General features: G+C 46.4%; 1 pseudogene; it reads left to right on the top strand.

Annotated features, from left to right (window-relative positions):
- Positions 1–3,738: 3,738 nt before the first annotated feature.
- On the top strand, positions 3,739–5,038 carry LOC144901523 (trace amine-associated receptor 13c-like; annotated as a pseudogene).
- The last annotated feature ends 962 nt before the right edge of the window (positions 5,039–6,000 follow it).

The following is a 6,000-nucleotide window of genomic DNA, read 5'->3' as shown; positions in this document are numbered from 1 at the left end:
CAGGATGAAAAGATGCAAAGGTGGAGCGCCGACAGAATTCGGATCTGAACTTCACTCTTATACAGTACATCTCATTTGTGTATTCATGGATGTTCATTCCTCCCCCCAGTCAGTGACTCCATCTCATTGGTGGCCCAAATACTCAACGATTGTAAACACAACATTGTAATACATGACATACGATGTGTCCACTTAGTGGGCTGGGTGGGCGTTTCTCATCATCAGGCAGGTTGGGGAGGTGGTGGTGGTTGGCTGGAGTCAGGGTCCCCTGCCGTCTGGATACCAGTCATGATCCTTAACTCCACTGAGGACCACCAGGGCCTGGATGGGAGACCCCATCGTGTACCCAATTGATATTTGGCATTGATAAGAGGCAACATTTTTCTCAATAGACACTATGAAGGTAAACTATGAAGGTTTTGTAAAAATAAATCCAATAAGAATATTATTAAGAAGTAACTTGGCAGTCGACCTCACAGCTCGGAGACCAGGGTTCAATTCCACACTCGGCCATCTGTGTGTGGAGTTTGCATGTTCTCCCCGTGCATGCGTGGGTTTTCTCCGGGTACTCCGGTTTCCTCCCACATTCCAAAAACATGCTAGGTTAATTAGCGACTCCAAATTGTCCATAGGTATGAATGTGAGTGTGAATGGTTGTTTGTCTATATGTGCCCTGTGATTGGCTGGCCACCAGTCCAGGGTGTACCCCGCCTCTCGCCCAAAGACAGCTGGGATAGGCTCCAGCACCCCCGCGACCCTTGTGAGGATAAGCGGTAGAAAATGAATAAATGAATGAACTCAGTTACTTTTTTTGACAAGTAACTAGTAACTATAACTAATTACGTTTTGAAAGTAACATGCCCAACACTGGGTATGAATGTGAGTGTGAATGGTTGTTTGTCTACATGTGCCCTGTGATTGGCTGGCCACCAGTAAATAATAACAATAAAGTCGTCCCTCACAACATCATGGTTAGAACATCACTCCCTCACTTTAGAGTTGATGTCTGTTTCATGGTTGAAAGTTCTCCTCCCATTCCATGTGGAAGTGGTTGGTTTTTGGCTTCTTATATTGTCCACCCTGCACGGTAAAAAATAAAAAAAGTGGTTAGCATGCAGGCCACACAGTCAGGAGATCGGGAAGACCTGTGTTTGAGTCTCTGCTTTGGTATCTTGGCTTGACGCCAAAGGGCAGCAGACCAAGCAGAGACCAATCATGACAGACGTAACCCCTGAGACGCTGCCGTGTGGGCGGCTTTTTGAATTTGTTGTCAAAAAGTTGCAAACGTCTGTGAGTAGTAGTATTATATTGTTTATAGTTATTATAAACAACAGATATTATTGTCAACATGTATGATAAACATGTATATTGTTCATGTTCAATGACGACACTAACTCAGGCTGAAACTTTGACCAAGTGGGTTTTGCTTAAACTCATCCTGAAACTGAATCCCATTTTGGGTTGACATCACTCAAGGGTCATCACTCACATGAACGTGTGCCCGCTTCTTTTCCATAGCGTTATTTGCCCAGCGTCAGTCAGTCAGTTCTGCGGGCTAACGGCGGCACGCTCTCGGAGGACCTCGGTTCCCACCTGAACGAGCTACTGTACAACGATGACATCAGGCTGCAATCAGAGGTGTGAAGACAACACAACAATAACATTGCTGTGATTCCCAGCGGTTGTGATGTTCTTTGTTACTTGTTTGTGTACAATTTCGAAATGAGGCTGACGTCAAAACGTTTTATTCCAAGACTGGCTGTGACCTTTGGTTGCATCGTTGTGATTACTACTCTCCCGAAGGACTTTTTCATCATTTTTCATCGTCTTTCTTCATCATTTTTTTTATTTGTCCCTCGGTCAACCAGAGACCCAGGCCACATTTTCCCATCCTTTTTACATCTGTAGAGGACAAAAAAGTACACTCCCAATAACAGCATAACAGATTAATATTTTCTCTATTTTTTTGCGCAGATCTCTCATCCAGCTCGAGTTCTAATAAAAAATACCAAACACTCTAAATGTCCATTTGATTCAATAGCCACGTTTACATGGACCCAAATATTCCAATTCCATTCGGGTTATTTGCTCAAACGGAAAGAATGTAACCTTTGAATACACCTCATTCCCAAAGAAAAGTGCCAATCCGAATGAATATATAATCGGATTCCCAGGCATGGAATATTCCTTTCCCCAATCCGATTGAGGTATCTTGTACCCGCTCAATCAGAAAGTTGTCAGGGTTCTTCTTCTGTTGTTTATTGGCGGTTGGCAAGCAGCTTTGGTGTGCATTAGCGCCATCTGTGGAACAGAATCTAAACCCTTCTATACGCCATTCACTAGTCCACTTTTATTCAAAAAGAAAATATATATCTATATAAAACATGTGCCGAGCTTCATTACAAAATATTAGCAAGATTGAACTTTATCTTTTCCTGTTCCCGGGTGCGTTCTTTCGTTCCAGTTTGCTTTACTGGGCATGCCCCGTTGACTGTTCTGGTTGATTATAGCGGCGCATGGAGACAAGAGATGGGAATATTCCTTTCCATGTATACCATTGCTTTCGGAAAGGTCATTCGGAAAGAATCCATTCGGAAAGAGAAAAACTGTTTTTTTCCCCAAATAATAAATGTTTGGGGGACTGGGGCTCGTTTTCAAAGATCAGGCTTAACTAAACATACCGTTAGTAGTAAAATTAATTTTGATGATTTGTAGGGTGTTCAAAGTGACGTTGCGGGCGGTGCGAGAGCCATGGATTGAAAAACGGTGAACAAACCTTGACTAAGACTGTGAGGCCGCGCCGGGCGACTTATGCCACCATATGGGAATGGACTGTGGATGCTTGGGCTCGTGTATCTGCTTTAACTGTTGGAGCTTTCCGAAAAACGGCATCATTGCCGAGCAGCCACCTGACAACAAGACTGACTTCGACAATGATGAGAGGGAACCTGGCGAGTTAGATGACAAAATTGTTCACTTAAGATGCGGAAGATAAGGACTTTGATGGATTTGTGGGAGAAAATTTATTAAAAAATACATTGAGTGTATTATTAAATAGTAGAATAAAGTTCAACTAAATTCACCGTTTGGCTTCTGTAGCTTTTTTGGTTCATTTGAGTGTTTGCCGATGAACCTCATGTATGGGTTAAGTACAGAAATAGACCCCGCAATAGAGACTGTCCCTTATGATGTGGTGTGCCTTATGGTGCGGAAATTACAGTACTATCTGACAAGACAAAGGTTCAACTTTACGTAAAAGTAACCCAGCGTTTCAGAAAAAGAACATCATACCAAGGGTAAAATATGGTGGGTGTAGTGTGATGGTCTGGGAACAAATGGAACCATGAATTCTTCTGTCTACCAAGAAATCCTGAAGGAGAATGTCCGACCATCTGTTGGTTGTGCTGCAGGACAAAGATCCAAAACACAAAAGCCAGTCCACCTCTGGATGGCTGAAGGACAACAATATGAAGACTTTGGAGGGGTCTGGTCAAAGTCCTGACCTGAATCCTATTGAGATGAATGTGGATGAATGACAACAATTCTGAGAAGATGAGTGGGCCGAAAATCCTCCAAGACAGGAGGAAGTTTGATGTGGAGGCTGGAGTACAGGAAGGAGTATTTTTTTGACCCAGTGGGTTTTGCTTGGGGGAGGTACCATGGGTTGGACCAAGACACTTGAACACATAAATCAGATGTACAACAGAGACTGTTTGTCTCTTCTTCTTCTTCTTGATGATGGAGAAGGAGGACCGATTAGAGTTCTGCTTTCCACAACTCATCAACATCTCCTGCAGGAAGCCCACGTCTCATTGGTCTGATGGTGTTTTGTTCAATGTTGTCTTCTTTATTTCTCCAGGCAGCTCCACACTCCCACCAACCTCCTCCTCCTCTCTCTCGCTGTCTCTGACTTTCTGGTGGGCCTCCTGGTATGGCCTGGTGAGATCTACAAGAGAACATCCTGCTGGATTCTCGGTGATGTTTTTTGTTCTATGTGGTTGTTCTTGGCCGTCACACTGATGTCTGCATCAGTAGGAAACATGGTGCTGATATCAGCTGACCGTTATGTGGCTATTTGTGATCCTCTGCATTATAACACCAAAGTCACTGTGAAAAGGGTTCAGCTTTGTGTTTGTCTCTGTTGGTTCTTCTCTCTCCTCCTGTGTGGCATCATCTTGAAAGAAGATGTGACTCATCCTGGAAAGGGTAATTCCTGCTATGGAGAGTGTTTTGTTAGTGTTGACTATGAAGGAGGGATTGTTGACCTTGTAATGGTCTTCATCCTTCCTCTCAGCATCATCGTTACTCTGTACATGAGAGTGTTTGTGGTTGCTGTGTCTCAGGCCCGAGCCATGCGTTCTCATGTTACATCAGTCAAACTACAACATCCAGTCTCTGTCAGAGCAAAAACATCAGAGTTGAAGGCAGCCAGGACTCTTGGTGTCCTGGTCCTTGTCTTTCTCATGTGTCTATGCCCAATTTACAGCATTTCTCTTGCAGGTGACAAAAAACTGTATACATATGCACACTATGTTGTTTATCTATATTATTTCAACTCCTGTTTAAACCCGTTGATCTATGCCTTGTTCTATCCCTGGTTTAGAAGAGCTGTTAGACGGGTTGTCACTCTGCACATACTGCAGCCTGGCTCCTGGGGGGACAACATACTGTAGAAGAAGAAGAAATGTGTGTTTTTATGTACTGTATGTAATACAAAACAAAATGTAACACGTCTTCATATATTTTGTGCATGAATATTAATCCAGCCAGTCTCCATGCACATGGAATAGACCGTATCCCAAACACCATACCAAAAAGGAAGTGGAATTAAAGAAGTGAAACAATGAACGATGTTTCCAAAATGCCCTGAGAATTGATTTCACTGTGATTTATGGAGTGTTGTGGGGGTTCGTGTTCAGGACCCCTGAAATATCACATTTTTCACCTGGTCGGATGCACTTGTAAACTTTGGAGAGTTTTCATGCATGTTGAATCTCTTGAAATGTGATGTAACACACAGAATAATAAAAATAATAACAAACTATTCCTTGGTGCTGGGGTCTTCATCATTGAGAAAAATCACAGCTGGTAAAATAGACAGACAGTAAGAACATTCATTCATTCATTTTCTACCGCTTATCCTCACGAGGGTCGCGGGGGTGCTGGAGCCTATCCCAGCTGTCTTCAGGCGAGAGGCGGGGTACAACCTGGACTGCCCGAGGGTGGAATCGAACTCGGGTCTTCTAGCTGTGTGGCCTGTGCGCTAACCACTCAGTGTCCGTGCAGCCACATCCCAACAGGGTGTTGGTGTAAACAGGGTGTTCAAAGTCAAGTTGCGAGTGGTGTGAGAGCCATAGATATGGCGCCCTCTCCTCCATGTCGGGGCGCCACGCCCCCATCGTCCCCTCCTCCATGTCGGGACGCCACGCCCCCATCGTCCCCTCCTCCATGTCAGGACGCCACGCCCCCATCGTCCCCTCCTCCATGTCAGGATGCCACGCCCCCATCGTCCCCTCCTCCATGTCAGGACGCCACGCCCCCATCGTCCCCTCCTCCGCGTCAGGACGCCACGCCCCCATCGTCCCCTCCTCCATGTCAGGATGCCACGCCCCCATCGTCCCCTCCTCCATGTCAGGATGCCACGCCCCCATCGTCCTCTCCTCCATGTTGGGACGCCACGCCCCCATCGTCCCCTCCTCCATGTCAGGACGCCACGCCCACATCGTCCCCTCCTCCATGTCAGGACGCCACGCCCCCATCGTCCCCTCCTCCGCGTCAGGATGCCACGCCCCCATCGTCCTCTCCTCCACGTTGGGACGCCACGCCCCCATCGTCCCCTCCTCCACGTCAGGATGCCACGCCCCCATTGTCCTGTCCTCCACGTTGGGACGCCACGCCCCCAGCGTCTTCTCTTCCACGGCAGGACGCCACGCCCCCAGCGTCCCCTCCTCCACGTCAGGACGGCACGCCCCCATCGTCCCCTCCTCCATGTCGGGACGC

The sequence above is a fragment of the Doryrhamphus excisus genome, linkage group LG12 (assembly GCF_037039965.1).
Source record: "Doryrhamphus excisus strain RoL-2023G ecotype Guam linkage group LG12, RoL_Dexc_Guam_v1.1, whole genome shotgun sequence".
Lineage (NCBI taxonomy): Eukaryota > Metazoa > Chordata > Actinopteri > Syngnathiformes > Syngnathidae > Doryrhamphus > Doryrhamphus excisus.
This window is presented reverse-complemented; position numbering and strand designations above follow the sequence as displayed.